The sequence below is a fragment of the Mustela nivalis genome (genome assembly GCF_964662115.1).
Source record: "Mustela nivalis genome assembly, chromosome: X".
NCBI classification, from domain to species: domain Eukaryota; kingdom Metazoa; phylum Chordata; class Mammalia; order Carnivora; family Mustelidae; genus Mustela; species Mustela nivalis.
This window is the reverse complement of record NC_139040.1, coordinates 81,619,151-81,637,963: the sequence shown is the minus strand read 5'-3', so window position 1 is coordinate 81,637,963 and position 18,813 is coordinate 81,619,151.

Sequence of the window (18,813 nt, the reverse complement as noted above, 5' to 3'; positions counted from 1 at the left end):
TCATCTGACTTCCCGTTATTTCGGGGAGCTGTTTCTGCGAGTTCAGCGTAGGCGCCTGGTGGCTAGCACCTCTCTGCCCCAGGGACAGGTGGCCAGGGAGCTGCTGTCTCCTTGGTCCCAGAGGCTCAGGACTGGCATGCTTTCTGCCCAGACTCCTTCCTAAGAGTGGAGCACGCGCCCTGCCCTACTCATCCCCTCCTCTCTCCGTAGCAGCCAGGTTTCCCTCTCAATGCACATAGAGCGGGTGACACTTGTATTGCCACCCGCCGCTGTGCCTGCCAGGGCTGGCTCTCCTGCTTCCCAACCATTTCCAGACCAGAAGGCCAACGGCTCCTGCTCTTCTCCCTGGGCAGCGTACTGCACCTTCATCACTCGTGCTCCTGGGGAGAGCAGTGAAAGACGTGTCCCTTTCCTTATGGCTCTTCCCACAGACCCAATCGCACTTCTATCTCAGGCAGAGGGGATGCTCTGGCAAAGAGGATTTCGCTCCATGCGGGTATCTTCCACCATGCTGCGGAGACTCGCTCAGGCATTCAGCTGCAGCATCACACACATCCGATTCTGATTTCCCAACGAATGCTGCTTTCGCGTAGGAGATGCCAGGGCAAAGAGGCTTTCGCTGTATGCGGGTTGTTCCACCCGCGAGACTGGGCACAGGCAAGCAGCAGAAGAGCCCGCAGAACCGATTCTGATTTCCCAGCGACTGCTATGCTTTCCAGAGTTTTTCAGCTTGGTGCGAAATGCACTTCGCTGCTGCTTCCTCAGCAAGGATTTCGTCGTTCGCTGTGTTGCGGCAGGGAAACAGAGCCCCGGGAGAGCTGTGCCATTTGGGCCTTGCTTTCCCGGGCTCCAAGTTCTCGCCCGGGGTTCACCTTGCTAAGCCGAACTAAGCAGACACAGTCACAACCCTGCAGCAACGTGCATGGCCTAGGATGGGACTCTATGCACACTACCTTCTCCCGGTGTAAGCAACGCTTGGCCTTTAGCAGTGGACCTCAGGTAGACTCGCGGACTAGGTCAGTGCCTTCCTCACAGGAGAGGAGAGGTGACAGGATCCCTGAACACCACCCGTTACTAAATGGGGAGCATTCCGGGATTGTTGCCACTCCTTTCCCGGCACACCCCCAGCCACCGACAAGGCTGTCACATCTTGGAGGAAGATGGCATCTGACTGCCCATTTCTCGAGGGAGCTGTTTCTGCGAGTTCAGGGTATGGTGCCTGGTAGCAAGCCCAAGTCTGCCCTACGGACAGTTGTCCAAGGAGATGCTGTGCCCTTGGGACCAGACGCACAGGACAGGCCTGCCTTCTGCCCAGACTCCTTCCTCAGAGTGGAGCACGCGTCCCTGCCCTAGTCGTCCCCTCATGTCTCCTTAGCAGCCAGGCTTCGTCTCTCCACACAGGGAGCGGGTGACATTTGTCTTGCCACCGGCCTGCTGTTCCTGCCAGGGCAGGCTCTCCTGCTTCCCGAGCGTTTCCTGACCCCAAGGTAAATGACTCCTCTTCTCTGGGGGTGGCGTGCTGCGCCTTTGCCACACTTGCTCCTGGGGAGCGCGCTGCCCGGGGAGAAGAGCAGGAGCCGTTGGCTTTCTGGTCTGGAAACGTTTGCGAAGCAAGAGAGCCGGCCCTGGCAGGCACAGCGGCCGGTAGCAATACAAGTGTCACCCGCTCCCAGTGCAGAGATACAGAAGCCTGGTTGCTAAGGAGACAGGAGGGGATGAGTAGGGTAGGGCGCGTGCTCCACTCTTAGGAAGGAGTCTGGGCAGAAGGCATGCCTGTCCTTAGCCTCTGGGCCCAAGGAGACAGCAGCTCCTTGGCCACCTGTCCCTGGGGCAGACATGCGCTAGCCACCAGGTGCCTACGCTGAACTCGCAGAAAGAGCTCCCTGAAATAACGGGGAGTCAGATGCCCTCTTCCTCCAGGTTGTGGAAGCTTGGAGGAGGTACGGGGTTTAAGGGGAAGAAGTGGGGAAGTCCCACAAAGCTCCCTATTCAGTGCACGGACGGTGTGCAGGGATCCTGTCACCTCTCTTTTCCTGTGGGCAAAGCACTGGCCTAGTCCGGGAGTCCGCCTGAGCGCCAGAGTAAAAGGCCAAGCGTTGCCTACACTGGGAGATGGTAGTGTGCATAGAGTGCCAACTTAGGCTACGCACGCTACTGCAGGGTTGTGGCTGTGTCTGCTTAGTTCGGTCTGGCAGGGTGAACCCAGGATGCGAACATGGAGCCCAGGAAAGCAAGGCCCAAGAGGCACCAGCTCTCCCGCAGCTCTTCTTCCCTGACGCGACTGAAGCCTTGCTGAGGAAGCAGCACCGAAGTGCTGTTAGGTCCAAGCCAAAGCCTCTATGAAAGCACAGCATTCGCTGAGAAATGTTCTGCGGGCTGCTGCTGCTTGCCTGATCCCAGACTCGCGGTGGGAGAAACCCGCATACCGTGGAAGCCTCTTTGCCTGGGCATCTCCCCTGGGAAAGCACAGCGTTCCTTGGGAAATCTGAGTTGGGTTTGGGGATGCTGCTGCTGTTTGCCTGAGCTAGTCTCCACGGCGTGGTGGAAGATACCCGCATGGAGCGAAATACTCTTTGCCCTACATCCCCTCTGCCTGAGAGAGAAGCCAAGTGTGGGGAAGTCGCAGCACGCCGCCCCCAGAGAAGAGAAGTAGCCATTGGCCTTGGGGTCGGGAAACGCTCGGGAAGCAGGATAGCCTGACGTGGCACGAACAGCAGGCTGGTGGCAAGACAAGTGTCACCCGCTCCCTGTGCTGAGAGATGGAAGCCTGGCTGCTAAGGAGACATGAGGGGACGACTAGGGCAGAGGCACGTGCTCTACTCTGAAGAAGGAGTCTAGGCAGAAAGCAGGCCTGTCCTGTGCCTCTGGTCCCAAGGGGAAAGCATCTCCTTGGCCACCTGTCCCAAGGGCAGACTTGGGCTTGCCATCAGGTGCCATACCTGCAACTCGCAGAAACAACCCCATGGAGAAACAGGTGCACTATCTAAAAAGAGATCAGTGACCTTGGACTGGAGTTAGTAGACATGGAAGAAAATAAAATATTACAGAGAAGAATACTCTGTGGCCCACAACCTAAACGGGCTGGGATTCCCATCATTTGGATCCCTGTAGCTTTACAAAAGTCAATTAAATTTTTGTTTCTCCAATTAAAGTTGATTCCACAGTACTTTTTCAAACATCTCTTGTAAAGTATTGTTTCCCAGAATGAAAGGGATTTTGCACATGTATATATATGCCTTTGTCTCTGGTCATGATCTCCGTCAGGATCCTGGGATCGAGCTCCATATCGGGCTTCCTGCTCATTAGGGAGTATACTTCTCAGTCTCTCTTGGCAGCAACCTCCCCCTGCCCCACTCATGCTCTCTCTCTCAAATAAATAAATACAATCTTTAATTTTTTAATTAAAAATCAGATAAATAAAATAAAATAAAAAGTCTGTTCTTACTGCCCCACTTAGCTCCTTTTTTTTTTGAGTTGTATTTAAAGCAGCATGAGAAAAGATGAGGCTCTCAAACTTAAAAAAAAAGAAAAAAATTGAGTTTTGTTAGGATTTAAGATCCTGTCTGCTAGACAAAAACGTTGGCTTTTTTAACATGTAAAAATTAACAAAAGAGAATAAGATTGAATGCTAATACTTTTTGTAGAAATTACAAATTTCCTCCAACCCAATTACATACAGACCCATTAAGTAAATTCATTCCAATGTCCCAAACCAACCTTTTCTAATAGTAATGCATCTGTGAAAACAGGGTCAACCCAAGGAATAAATAAATATTATTATTTTTTCCTGTCTCTCCACAGTCACATCTGGGTATATTGGTAGCAAGCCAATTATCTATCTTATAAGACATGATATCATTAGGAAGGGTATTCTGTCCATTTAGAACAACTGAAAATCATTGTAATTTTATCTTGGTGCAGTAACTTGAGATGGCACAGTGTAGGTTATGAATATATTTTATTTTTTTTTACTGGGAAGAAGAGATTATAGAGAAATTGGTTATCCAAGAGAGACTGACAGGTGTTGATAGTTGCCAGGTCAATATCCATCTACTTTTTCCTTTAATATCAGAAAGCACTGAGGGATTGACAACAAGGAAACTTAAAACAACATCAAATATTTTATTGTCTCTTTTCTAGTTATATTGTAAGCATATGACAAAGTATCAGTCGTACAAGCTATCATGCTCTTTTACCTCTACCTTTCTGCCAGAAATGTGGGCTTAACAGTGAGAACTCCAACAGCAATTTTTGCAACTGTGAATAAAAAGCCATGAAAACCTCTAAGATAGTTCACTTGACTTTCTGAAGACTCTGAACCAACACCAGAAAACACTCTCTGTAGTCTTCTTGTTAAATGAAAAAATATGGTTAAACCACTTTTGAAAGTCTACTACATACAGCAAAATGTAAATCTTAATTGAAATATGTCCTCTCAGCTGTGCTTAAGCAACTGAGTCCTGAGCTTTTCAGGTTTTCAGTCTGAAAGAGTACACCTCTGGTGCTCTGAAAGTGAAGAGAAAGGACACCCTGTTCTCCATATAAATTAAGGAAGAGAAATCTATGCATTTAAGTGGGCCATATAAAATTTATCAAGCAATTACCTCCTAACTCCTTCCTATCCAAATTACCTGATATGCTCTCCCTACTCCTTCATTCCACGTTACTGCCTTTTCTAGGATTCTGTCTCACATCACAACATGTCTTCTGTTATTTCCTTCTTGCAAGCTAGTTTTTTTTCTCCATCTAAAAAAGTCAACAATCATTGTGTATTTCAATTCCCACTTTCCTCAAATGCATTGATTCTTCTTATCTATTACTCTTTTCTCATACTCAGTGCCTTTGTCTTTATGGGGTTTGTACTTTGCTTTTCCCCATCCTTTACTGCCATTATATAATCAAATTTAATAACTTCTTAGAGAGATTTAAAAATTTCTACATAGCCACACGTGAACACAAAGTCACTGATTTTTAGCAAACCTATAAGATAGTCAGGCATCCATTCAATTTCTTTTTTTTAAGATTTTATTTATTTATTTGACAGAGACAGAGGACAAGCAGGCAGAGAGGCAGGCAGAGAGAAAGCCCGATTTGTGTCTCGATCCCAGGACCCTAGGATCATGACCTGAGCCGAAGACAGTGGCTTAACCCACTGAGCCACCCAGGCGTCCCTCCATTCAATTTCTTAACTGATTCTCCAATGCATCCTGAGTTCTAACTTAGACCTAAGTTCTACTTCTTACACGTTGTTATATGACCAAATTCTTTCAGTTCAGTATTTTGTAACATTTAAATATTAATCAATTGATGCTTTGTCTGTGTATTTCTATGAAAATAATTTGAATACTGTAGATTTATTGTTATATTTATAGATTTATAATCAAAGTTTCATCAGTTGAAGTTTTTGGAAATTTCAGATATAATGATTAACCTAAAATGATACTGCCTCAAATCCCTCTGATATCAAGTCCCAACACCTGATTATAGCCAAACCTGTGGTGGATAGTTCCATGGGAATTGCAGTTACTTAACACTGATAGCATCTCATGTTCTCTCTCTCATTTTAGAATGTGTCCAACACAACCCAAAAGTGTAGGAGAGTTAATGTCCTCTGAGGACAGCTCTCAGTGAAGTGGAAATAAGAACCATAGATAAAATTGTCAGTTTTCAGGTCTTCATGAGGACAACGTAAAGCAGTTTCTCAGGACCTTTCAGTAAAAGCAAGCCTTCATTTTCTATCCACAACAATTATATCAACAATGTACCTCTTTGACAAAGTTGCTTCTTCACTGTATCACTTTCCCATTCTTTTCTACCTTGGATAATCTCCCAGATAAACTAACAGTACTCAAATCCTTTGTCCTACTCTTTGCTCTCAAAGAGAGCAAATGGAGCCAAAAGACTTAGATTAATATCAAGTTCTAAATGGGATCTTAGAGCTATTTCTGTCCAGATTTTCATAAACATAGGGACCTTTGAATTATCAGGCTATAAATAAGTTCTAAATGGAGGGGGCAAAAGCAAAAAGTAGAAATTTTTATGTTTGATTTTTAATCATGATTAATTGACTTTATTGATTATTAAAAATACTAACATTATAAAAGTGTGGATCTATGTAAAGCAATGTCATAATGTAAGAAATAAGTTGCATAGTCCTTTGGAGAATATTAAACCAAGTGTTCAGGTGCCATCTAATTTCTTGTTTAATCCAGAACTTTGGTGTGCATTATCTTGAGGAATAGGATTTTGAAGTCCAGACAAACAGAAAACTGATCCAAATGTGTGTGTTTATATTTCTGGTTTTGTTGTAAAAATCAAAGTGTGATTGCTGGTTTAAAATGGTAAAACTAATAATGTTCATGGACTCTATTATAAATTTTCTAATTGTATGGGAAGAATCCAATAAACATAGAATTAATTGATTTGCAAATCCTCAAAGAGCTACAGGTAGTGGTATGTTCTGATTCAACAGCATCATAATGCAGCATTTTATATGTGTGGCTAATGGATATTTTCATGAATGTTTGCTAGCTTGTCAGCCAATACAGAGAAATATTAGGTAGGGTAATTACTCACAGTTGTGTTTAATAAAATGAGAGAAAATTATCAAATGACACTAATAATAATAATTCTATAGCAGGCTAAATAATTCAATGATAATTACAAGTATTTTAATCTAGCTTTCTTCCCTGATTATGACTCTTCTCTCCTTTATCATAATGGGAGTAGCAGATTGTCTGCAATGAATTGTGAAAACCCAGCAATGACTTTGGCAGTGAAGGCCTCCCATCAATTTTGATAGGTTAAAATGATTCTGGTTGGTCTTGAGCAAATGTGTCAATTTGTTTTTCTGTGTGTGTCATATAAGAAAGAAACAATAGTAAATTCTTGCTGTTATTCCATGGAGCCAATAAAATATTACTGCCAACAAGAGGCTGTTGACACCGTAAGTGTAGTTAACTGTCTTGAAATACTAGGCCTCGAAATAAAATTCCAATATTTCACATAACCTCTCTTTTTTTTAAAGAAAACAAAACAAAACAAAACAACTATACTGCTTACATTTAGGGCCCAGCTGTTGTGTAACTATTTTTGAACATGTCTACTGTAAGTGTATATATATATATTTTTCTGTGCTATAAATTCATTTACAGAAAAATTTGGATTACAAATCATTTTGGGGGAAGCATAGTATTTGTGGATAGTCTTACAAGTAAAAAGGACTAAAAGAAAGAAGAAAAACATTTTTTATTACAGCATATTTACATCTGTCCACAGTACTTATTTACTATAGTACTGACTAATGTATAATACTGTACACAAAGAAAGAAGTTAAATGAGTTATAATTCAGTCGAAGTATAGCTGGCCATTTTAAAACTTAACACTGAATCTTTCTGGTATGAAATGTGATATCTGGCAATCTGGTCCAGTTCATTACATCAGGTCATTTGTATGTTCTTAGTACCATTTTGATAGCATAGCACATTTTATAACCCAGACATTTTACAATGGAACTGATGCATGTATTTTTAAAAGTATAGACATACATGAAGCTATGAGGTCAGAAAAGATGAATGTCCGTAGTATCATATAGACTCAACAAATAAAAGGGTCCAAGGCTCTGAGTGAGATTTATGAATATTGTGTAAGATTAGGCCAACATGTGGTTTTGATATAAATTATCTGTTCTTAAATTAGAATTACAGTCGTTGAGTACAGTGTTGAAAATGGCAGATAGATTTTAGCTATCTTTGCTCACTAGGGAAAATGGAAAAATGTTGAGTTTGGTCAGATTTTCACTTAACTTCTGAACAATCTTACGTTTGAGAGAACCTTTCTGAAATAAGAATCCTTAAAGACATAACCCCTTTGGCACAAGTTTTCAAGAAACTTGTTTGATGTTGTAGATAATTATATGGCACACGTACTGTTCTAGATGTTTCATGCCAATAATATGTAAACCATACCAAGGCTACATATACATATAGAGATGTTCTTCAGCTTACAAGGGGGCTATGTCCAGAGACACACATAAAAAACTGAAAATGCATTTAATACCCCTAAACTATCAAATATCATAGCTTACCTTAAGCTTATTTAAACTTACATTTGCCTGCATTTAGGCAAAATCATCTTAAACAAAGCCTATTTTATAACAAAGTATCAAATATCACATGCAATTTATTAAATATTACACTAAAAAAAGAAGAATGGTTATATATAGAATGGTTGTAAGAATATCAGGTGTTCACCCCTGTAATCTTCTAGCTGACTGGGAGCTGTGGCTCACTGCCCCTGCCCAGCATCACAAGACGGCACCATACCACATGTCACTGGCCCTTTTTATAAAGACCCAAATTCAAAATTCAAAGTACAGTTTCTACTGAATCACTTTCACTTTCACATCATTGCCAAATATATCATAAGTTGAATCATTGTAAATCAAGAGCCATCTGATTTGAAAGTTAAATCACAGTCACCCATATACACACAAAACAAGGCCTTCATGTAGGGCCATTTATGTATCTCTAAGCAACATAGCATGACATATCAATGGCAAAAAATGGAGATGAAGGGGACAATTGCTTTGCGTCAGTACTCTGAGCAGAAACATACATGGCCTTACTCACCTAGCAGAACTCCAGAGCTAGCTGATGGCAAGGAATTTTACAAATGTTTGCTGAACAGCTTAAGCACTATTATTTTTAACTTAGTGTGCATATCTGTTTTCTAGAGATATGTTCATTTATTTTATTGACTTCTTACAAAACCAAATAATTTCCTCTTATTTAAGTGACAGGTAAATAGAATTCTTTTTAATTTAAATCAAATGGCTTTTTAGGGAAAATATACAAAAATTCTGAAACTTGTATTGCTTATGAATCTTTTATTGGAATCCCTATCAAGTTGTATTCTTCAAATTTTTCCTAAATAATCTTCAATGAATTGAAAATATTTTTTGGATTTTATTCAAAGCTGTTAACACACAATTTCACTTTGTTAAATATAGTGCTAAACGGTCAACCAAAACTTTGTGTCTTTTTTTTTTCACTACCATATCCTCCATCTACTGACTGGATTCTCTCCCCAACTAGCACATATATACCATTGTCTATCTTTAGGATAAGGAAGGGTCATCTTTTGTCTTTATTCTATTCCTCGTATGCTTCTGAACTTGTTGAATTTTAATAGAGTCACGCCATAAGCATCACATATTTGAATCCCATTTAAATAGTATACAGTGCACAACCAGAGCATACCTTCAAAGCTATCAATATACTTACTCTGATATATTACTTTTGTATTTTTGTAAATTAAAATAATGAAATTATAGAACAAGAGTTTCAGGTGGTAGGTGTTGTAAGTTTTACCGAAACTGACTTTTGTCAAACTCGTTATTGTCATCATAGGTGTCAAGTAGTTTTCTCAGGTTAATTTTAGAATATCATTGTATAATGAATATTTACACTGATATCTAGTATAAAAATCTTGCAATATATTTTAGAAACATTAAGATATTGAAAATCAATCTATTTCTTTAATTCATTAAAGACATTTTTGGCTTGTTCCCAGTACTTTCTTACTGGTTAAAAAATGAAATTGAAGTAGTCTGAATTTCATTATTATATGGCACTTTATATTTGATGAATACAAAGACAATATTGTATATTAGCTATCTGAGAAGAATTCATTTTTTAAATTTTATTTATTTGTGAGTGAGAGAGAGCACAAGCAGGGGGAGCAGCAGAGTGAGGGAGACGCAAACTCCCAGCTAAGCAGGGAATCTGTGGCAGAACTGAGTCCCAGGACCCTAAGATCATGACCTGAGCTAAATGCTCAAGCGTTTAACTGACTGAGCCACCCAGGTGTCCCAATCTGAGAAGAGTTCTGTATGTTATTCCTATTCATATGAAGTTTAAAGTCTAGGTAATTAACTTAATATTTTAGTGGCTATTACATAGATAGCACTATGTTCCAGGCAGAGAGTAAGAAAGAAATATTAAATCAACCATATTCTATGCATTCTAAATGAAAATAATTAATCAATCATAATAAATCCTTCTATTTATGGAATATCAACTTATAAGCTTTCCTCCATATGAACAATGCCAAATACCAGAATAAAGGGTCATCTAATACAAATAAAGGATAGAATTAAAGAATTCTGGTAAGCCATTTAATTTTGAAAAATGGTGCTATATTGTTGCTGAGTTGTGGTTTTCAGTTACATAATATCTGATAAGTGTAGAAGTAACGTGAGTGTTACGTGAGATGAGAAATGGTATATAATTAAGATATTTTTAAAAGTACAGATAAATACAAATTTGTAAACATAGCATTATGGAGGAATAAAAATAACTGATAGCTACACACTCTAAATTGAATAAATATTGGAAAGCTAATAGAGAAGTAAAACAAGGACAGTGCAAAAAGTATGGTACATTTTGATGAAGTTCAAACAAATTCTCTGAAACCATAGATGGACTTAAAGATAATATTATGTATCAAATATTGTAAAAATTAATCAAGGAAATAGCAAACATAAAATAACCAAAGCATACAAACTTGGGTAGATACAATAGGTGTGATCATGTTCTACTTCATAAAGAGATGAGTTAATAGATAAATAGAAGTAACTAGACTTTTTAGAAGTTAATAAAACTTTGCCTGTTATTTCTTAGTAATATAAAATATATGGTTTTCTAACAAAAACGCTTATCTTAAAGTATGTAAAAAAAATTTCAGGCTACTCATAAGGTTCTATTTACTTTTCCACTGAAGGAAAAGCTGGTTGTTGTAGTTGTAGTTGTTTATTTTAGTCTCCTCCTAGTTTTTATTATTATAATGTGGAATGAGGAATGTTAGATTGAAAAGTGAATTATTTTACAGACAAAAATCATTACTTGATTCACCTCCTAGTACAGCAGATGGAGCTCCTGAAAACATGCCCTTTTGCCTTACAGAAGAGTAACAGTTATGCTTACTTCTGAAACATGCTTGGTGGTGGCCCTAAATAGTGACACCAGAGTAAACATTTTGAATATTTGCAATTAATTTTTATAGTCATAGGGCTCCAAAAGGCACTGCTTGTATCTTAGCAGGTATTTCAATAAACTAAAAGTTGGCTGACTGTTTAAAAATATTAACAAGGCACAAAACATGGCAGAAGTATTGTCCTCAGATATTATTTTTTCCATATGCTCCTGATTCCAGACATGACAAGTTATATTTAAAATTTTTTTTATAAAAGATTTTATTATTTATTTGACAGTGATCACAAGTAGGCAGGGTCAGGCAGAGAGAGAGGAGGAAGCACGCTCCCTTCTGAGCTGAGGGCCCGATGTGGGACTGGATCCAAGGAACCTGGGATCCTGACTTGAGCCGAAGGCAGAGGCTTTAACCCACTGAGCCACCCAGGCACCCCCATGACAAGATATTTTTTTTAAAGATTTTATTTATTTATTTGACAGAGAGAGATTACAAGTAGGCAGAGAGGCAGGCAGAGATAGAGAGGAGATAGCAGGCTCCCCCATGAGCAGAGAGCCTGATGTGTGGCTCCCAGGACCCTGAGATCATGACCTGAGCTGAAGGCAGCGGCTTAACCCACTGAGCCACCCAGGCACCTGACAAGTATTTTTCATAGATATATATACAATGTATTTTCCAGTTATAAGAAAAATGGTTCTGCTATTTTTAAGCTTTTTAAAAAATTACATAATTTTTTTAAATTAAAATTTTATTTTTTAATGTTTTACTTTTCTTTCTTTTTTTAAAAATTTTATTTATTTATTTGACAGACAGAGATCACAAGTAGGCAGAGAGGCAGGCAGAGAGAGAGAGAGAGAAGCAGGCTTCCTGCGGAGCAGAGAGCCCCATGCAGGGCTCGATCCCAGGACCCTGAGATCATGACCCGAGCCAAAGGCAGCTGCCCAAACAACTGAGCCACCCAGGTGCCCCTATTCCATTTTGTAAGAAGTTTACCATTTATAAAATGGTAATTTTCTCATTGTGTCTTCCCCTCTCATTGCTTTATTTAGAATAAAAAATTTCACAATAAACATAACGGATGCTTTCCTTTTGATGGTCCCTTTGTTGGTCATATTGTATATGAGCCATGACAATTAGTTTTACAAAATTTATTGATGTTTGTTGATATGTTTTATCATAACTAATTTTCCCTCCCTTATCTAGATTCCCCAGCTTTCAGACAGGTGGACACTTCAATAAACCATACCCAAGGTATGTACCAAGTACTTCTTAGACATTCTCTCAGATCCTTGAGGTCTCATTTTGCCTAGGGATTTGCAATAGGTTCTGCCAGAGGCACCACTGTGACAACTGATGTCCATGGTCTATCTCCTGCTAAGCTCAAGAGGTCACTGGTTTCCCAGTTTATCTATACAATTAATGCATTCCAGCAACAGTTTTTTTTTAATATTAACAAACTTATTTAAAAGTTGATATGGAGAGGCAAAGACTCACAATAATCAACATAGTGTTGAAGGAGAACAAAGACTGAGGACTGCCTTCAAAGTTTACCATAACGATGGGGCGCCTGGGTGGCTCAGTGGGTTAAGGCTCTACCTTCGGCTCAGGTCATGATTCCAGGACCCTGGGATCGAGTCCCACATTGGGCTCTCTGCTCAGCAGGGAGCCTGCTTCTCCTCATCTCTCTCTCTGTCTGTCTCTCTGCCTATTTGTGATCTCTCTCTCTCTGTCAAATAAATAAATAAAATCTTAAAAAAAAAGTATACCCTAATGATAATTGTAAGCAAGATATTGTAATACGACAGAAAGACTAGATTAAAGGAACGGAATATATATTATCAATTATATTTTATATTTAATATAAAATCAAAAGCAATACAAGAGAGCAAAATACAATCTGTTAAACAAATGGTTCTGGAGTAACGTTGAAGCTAAATGTAAAAGTATGAAATAAAAATAAAATAAAATAATAAAATAAAATAAATCCAGACAGATATCATACCCTCTTCACAAAAATTAACTCAGATTGGATTATAAACCTAAACATGAATCATGTAGAAGTAATATAGAAGAAAATTCAAATGACCTTGGTTTTGGAAATAAATTTAGCTACAAAAGCACAAGCACTGAATTTAAAAATGTCTACTCTGTGAAACACAATGCCAAGAGAATGAAAAGGCAAAGCACAGACTATGAGAAAAAATTTGCAAAATACACATCTGGCAAAGGACTGTTAATCTAAAATACACAAAGACACCTTAAAACTCAACAATGGGGGAAAAACCTGATTAAATTGAGCCAAAGACCTTAGCAGATACCTCACAAAAGAAAATATTACAGATGGCAAATAAGCATATAAAAAGATGCTTACATCATATGTCATCAGGAAAATGCAAATTAAAACAAAAAAGAGACACCAGTACATACCCAGAATCCAGAACACTGACAACAGAACACAAAATGTTGGTGAGGATGTGGAGCAACAGGAATGTTCTTCCATGTCTATTGAGAATAAAGAATGGAAAACAACTTGGCAGTTTCTTACAAAACTAAACATATTCTTCCCAGATGATTCAGCAGTAGCAGTTCTTGGTATTTATCCAAAGAAGATGAAATCTATACCCACAAAGATGTCTATAGTAGTTTTATTCATTACTGACAAAAGCTTGGAAGCAACCAAGATATCCTTCCATAGGTGAAAGGTCAAATAAAGTGTAGTACATGCAAACAATGGAATATTATTTAATGCTAGAGAAATGAATTACCAAGCCATGAAAAGATATGGATATAAATATTTAATAAATATTTGATCTTAGGCTTCTACCAGTCTATCAATAGGATTAGTATATTTTAACAGTGAATGCTCAGCATTCACGAATTTAACTAATAAAATATTTTGGGTTCAATATTTTAAATACTTCAACCTCTATGATTATATTCCTAATAATTTTGAATTGGGGTAAATAAACCTTAATTTTTTGTAACTTGTTTCTTATTGCAAAAGAGCTCAATGAAATTTAGGAAAATAAAAATTTACAAAAAAAATTTAGTTTACTATTCCCAAATAATTTAAAACTTTACCTTATATTTAAATACATATATTTTTCTAAATTGATTTATATGCTACTAAAACCAAAAACTTTTAGTTATACTAGATGTCATATTATGCAATCAATGCCAGAAAGCCATCTGGCGATGACTTGTCTTAAATAGAGTTAAGATGGGTGTTATTACAATGCAAGATTGAAACAAAGATAGTATAACAATTCAGTGTTACATAACTTTTCTGTTTTGATCAAGTTACTAATCTACAAAGGCTTTTATCGGTGACAGACTTGGGAATTTAACAAAACTTTTAAACGAGCATGTGCGACTCATTCCTAGAAAACAACCCAATCAATAACACTTTATTTAGATTAAATCATGACTATTTCTCCATTTGAATAAAAAAGGTAGCAACCCCAATAAGTTTATTGAACATGAAAAGTTGAAATGCTATAATGCTCCTAAGGAATTAAATGATCCAGTCATGAATTACAAAAAAAGGATATAAATTACCAAAGTGTTTGTATAATTGGAATGTACAACTGCCCATTATCGTTCAATAGTGTAGGCTTGTACAAGAACTCTATAAAAGACCTCCACTTCTAAACCGTGGAAAATATGTTCCCTTTTCCCCTACATACAACTATGAAGCCATTCATTGAGCTTTTAAAAATCCACTTAATACAGGCTTTTTACTCATTTGAACAGGCAGCAGGGCTCTATTCTTATTGCTTACATCTGAAGGATAGACGTCTAGCGTAAGAGGTAAAGCCCATAAAGGAGCCCAATAATAACAACAAAATACAGTTCAGTGATCCCTTACAATCTTCCAGCTACCTTTCTGAGAATACTTCAATTAATCAAACATATAAAATACCTGACCACAAAGAGCTTACATTTTTTTGAAATATAATAGTGAAATAAACCAACAATAGAGGGGCACCTCGGTGGCTCAGACCATTGAGTGACTGCCTTTGGCTTGGGTCATGATCTCAGGGTCCTGGGATGTAACTCCCCGCAGGCTTTCTAGGCAGTGGGGTTTTTCTTCTTCCTCTGTGCCCCCTCCCAATTCTCTCTGTCTCCAATAAGAAAATAAACCAGTAATAGAATAATGATGGATGGGTGATGGTGATAAGCGTTACAAAGAAATACAAGAAAGGAAAAACCATTGGAGAATGCTGGGATGAAAGTTAATTTTATTTTGGGTTGGGTAGTTATATCTCATTTATGAGATGTTATTTGCACAAAGACCCAGGAAGTGAAGGAGGGTGTTATACAAATATTAAAGGAAAAGATTGCTCTAGGCAGAGCAAGTAAGTATATAGACTTTGTGTGAACAGCTGGTCTGTTACTATTGAGGAAAAGCCAGGAGGCCAATGAGGAATTCATAGTGGTGGAGAGAGGAAGAACGTATTGATGCATGACCTTCTAGTACATTGAAACGCCTTCAGTTTTAATTTAATATGAAAGGGGAAGATACCAAAAGACTTCCAACAGCAGAATAAAATCATCTGACTTGATTTTTAGGTTAAGTTGCTGTACCAAAATAAATTTGCAGGGAGAAAGGAGTGCAGCATGTGTGGAAGTGGGGTTATCAATCAAGTCTATAATTCAGGAACATATGATGGTGTTTTTAGCATGCTGGGTGGTAATAGAAGTGGTGAGGTATGGTTTTTATTTTGTATATATTTTGATGGTGAATATTCTGGTGAACAGGATGGAGTATGTGCAGGACAGACAATATCAACATTTATTTTACCTGCACAAACAGAAGGGTGGAGTCTTCATTCCCTGATATGGAGAGAATTCTGAGTTCAAATTTTCTTTATGATTAAATGGCATAGTGATGATGAGGATTTAGTCAGACAGTGAAAGACAACAGTAAGCATAGTGTTAAGCGGTAAGATTATAATACATTTGAACAACAAAAAAGGTTGTGTTGGATCATCTGTTTATGTGAGTAAATAAATAAATAAAGCTTCCTGGAGTTCTGATAGAGGTAAAGAAGACTACTATATGATCCAAAGGGGCACGTGCACCAAATGTTTATAGCAGCAATATCCAGAATAGCCAAACTATGGAAAGAACCTAGATGTCCATCAACAAATGAATGGTATACATATATATACATATATATGTATATATATATATATATATACATATATATATATATATATACACGATGGAATACTATGCAGCCATCAAAAGAAATGAAATCTTGCCATTGCGATGACATGGATGGAACTAGAGGGTATTATGCTTAGCAAAATAAGTCAACCAGAGAAAGACACTATCATATGATCTCCCTGATATGAGGAAATGGAGGTGCAATATGGGGGACAGGAAAAGAGTAAATGAAACAAGATGTGATCGAGAGGGAGACAAACCATAAGAGACTCTTAATCTCACAAAACAAACTGAGAGTTGCCGGGGGGGGGGGGTGGGGAGGGTAGGGAGAGGGTGTGGGGTTATGAACATTGGGGAGGGTATGTGCTGTGGTGAGTGCTGTGAAGTGTGTAAACCTGGCGATTCACAGACCTGTACCCCTGGGGCTAATAATACATTATATGTTAATTAAGAAAAAAAGAAGAAGAAGAAGACTACTATATATCCCATGCTATGGTTTTCAGCAAAGGGTGTGTAATCAGGCATATTTTATTAAAGTAACAAAGTAAAATGATGTTCGAAAATTGGAATAACAGAAAACATAAAAATCAGAGATTTTAAAAAGAGATATGGGACAGTGTAGAGAATATAGTCAAAGATATTATAATAGTGTTATATGGTGACAGATGGTGGTTATGTTTGTAGTGATCATAGAATAATGTATGGAGATATTGAAAACCTGAAACCAATGTAACACTGAATATCAACTATACTCAAATAAAAGAATAGTAAAAAAAAAAACATTTTAATTTAAAAAGATAAAAAGAGGGACAAGAATTTGAAAATTGAATTTCTAAAAGAGTAAAGATGAGGCTTAGACGTACTCTGAACCTTGAGGAAAACACCATTTTGAACACTCTTCCGATTTTGAGAAAACTCAAATAAATCAATACCATAAAAGAACCCATTTTAACTGAGAGATGTAATGAATGCTCAAGAAATAATTTTATGACAGGATAATTCTTCCCTATGAAACAGCATACAGAAACCAGGAAACACCTGGAAGCAATATCAACTATTCTGAAAATAAGAATTAGGAAAAAGATAAATGATGAAAGATAAGAAAATTAGACCTGCGACAGAGACCTAGTGAAGAGAACTTTTAGCTTGTGGTTTAATGTTTTTGAGAATAATCTAGAGTTCATAACTGCCTTGAGGCAGGCTGGTTGTAGGCAGTTTAGGCAGACCCCTAAGACAGGCCTACTTTGGGCAGGTGGTGTTGGAGGAGGCCATTGGGCTGGACAAAGACAAATCCAACCATTTGACTAAAGTGTCTGTGAAGATGTTGAAGTCAGATGCAACAGAGAAAGACCTGTCAAACCTAATCTCAGAAATGGAGATGATGAAGATGAATGGACAGCACAAAGACACCATCAACCTGCTGGGTCCTGCACACAGGACGGTCCTCCGTACACTCTCACGGAATATGCCTAAAAGACAACATACAGGATTATCTGCAGGCCCAGAGGCCTCCTGACCTGGAGTACTGTTACAATATCAGCCACAATGCAGCAGAGCAACTCTCCTCCAAGGACCTGGTATCCTGTGATATCAGGTAGCCTGAGGCATGGAGTACCTTACCTCCAAGAAGTGCATACACCAAGACCTGGCCACCAGGGAAGTGCTGGTGACAAAGGACAACATGATGAAGATCTCAGACTTCAGCCTTGCCAGAGATATCACCACATCAGTTACTATAAAAAGACAACCAACAGTGGACTGCCTGTAAAGTGCATGGTCCCTAAGGCCACGTTTCACCAGATCTACATGCACCAGAGTGACTTCTGGTCTTTTGGAGTGATCCTGTGCAAAATCTTCACTCTGGAAGCCTCCCATATCCTGGAGTGCCTGTGGAGGTGGTTTCCACGCTTCTGAAGGAGTCATTTGATGGATAAGCCAATAAGTGCACCAGAGAGTTATACACAATAATGAGGGGTGGCTGGCATGTGGTACCTTCAAGCTGCTGGTAGAAGACCTGGATCATACTGTGGCCTTAACCTCCAACCAGGAGTACCCGGAACTGTCCTTGCCCTGGAACAATACTGTCTATGCTTTCCCAACACCCAAAGCTCCACCTGCTCCTCAGAGAAGAATTCCACCTTCTCTCATGTGCCGTTGCCCAGGGAGGCCTATCTTCCCTGACACTCAGCCCAGCTTGCCAATGGTGGACTCAAATGACTAGTATCTCTATTACTCTTGTCCAGATTCCGTCATAAGCTGTAAGCCTTATCCCCCACCCTCCCTGCAAGACTCACTGCCTTCTCCTTTGTCCCTTTCCTACTGGCAGGAGCCAGCTGCCTACCTGAGGCCTTCACCCCTTGAAGTTCACCTCTCTACCCCTTCCTCTTCCTCCTCCTTACAACCTCCTCAGGAATGAAAGGCACAGAGAGGCAGGTACTTACTCGTGGCTACTTCCTTCCCTCCCATATGTTGGACCAAGTCCCCTCCCTGGCATCTAGTACTGCCTGGACGTCGAGGGAGTGGGAGATGAGGCATGCCAGTGAAAGCTCTCAGAGCTTTCCTGTTTTGGTTTTGTCTGCTTAGCATAACATGTAAGACTGAGTTCTGGTGGCAGGGACCTAGTCCTTGGGGCTAGAGCACTAGCGAGGGGA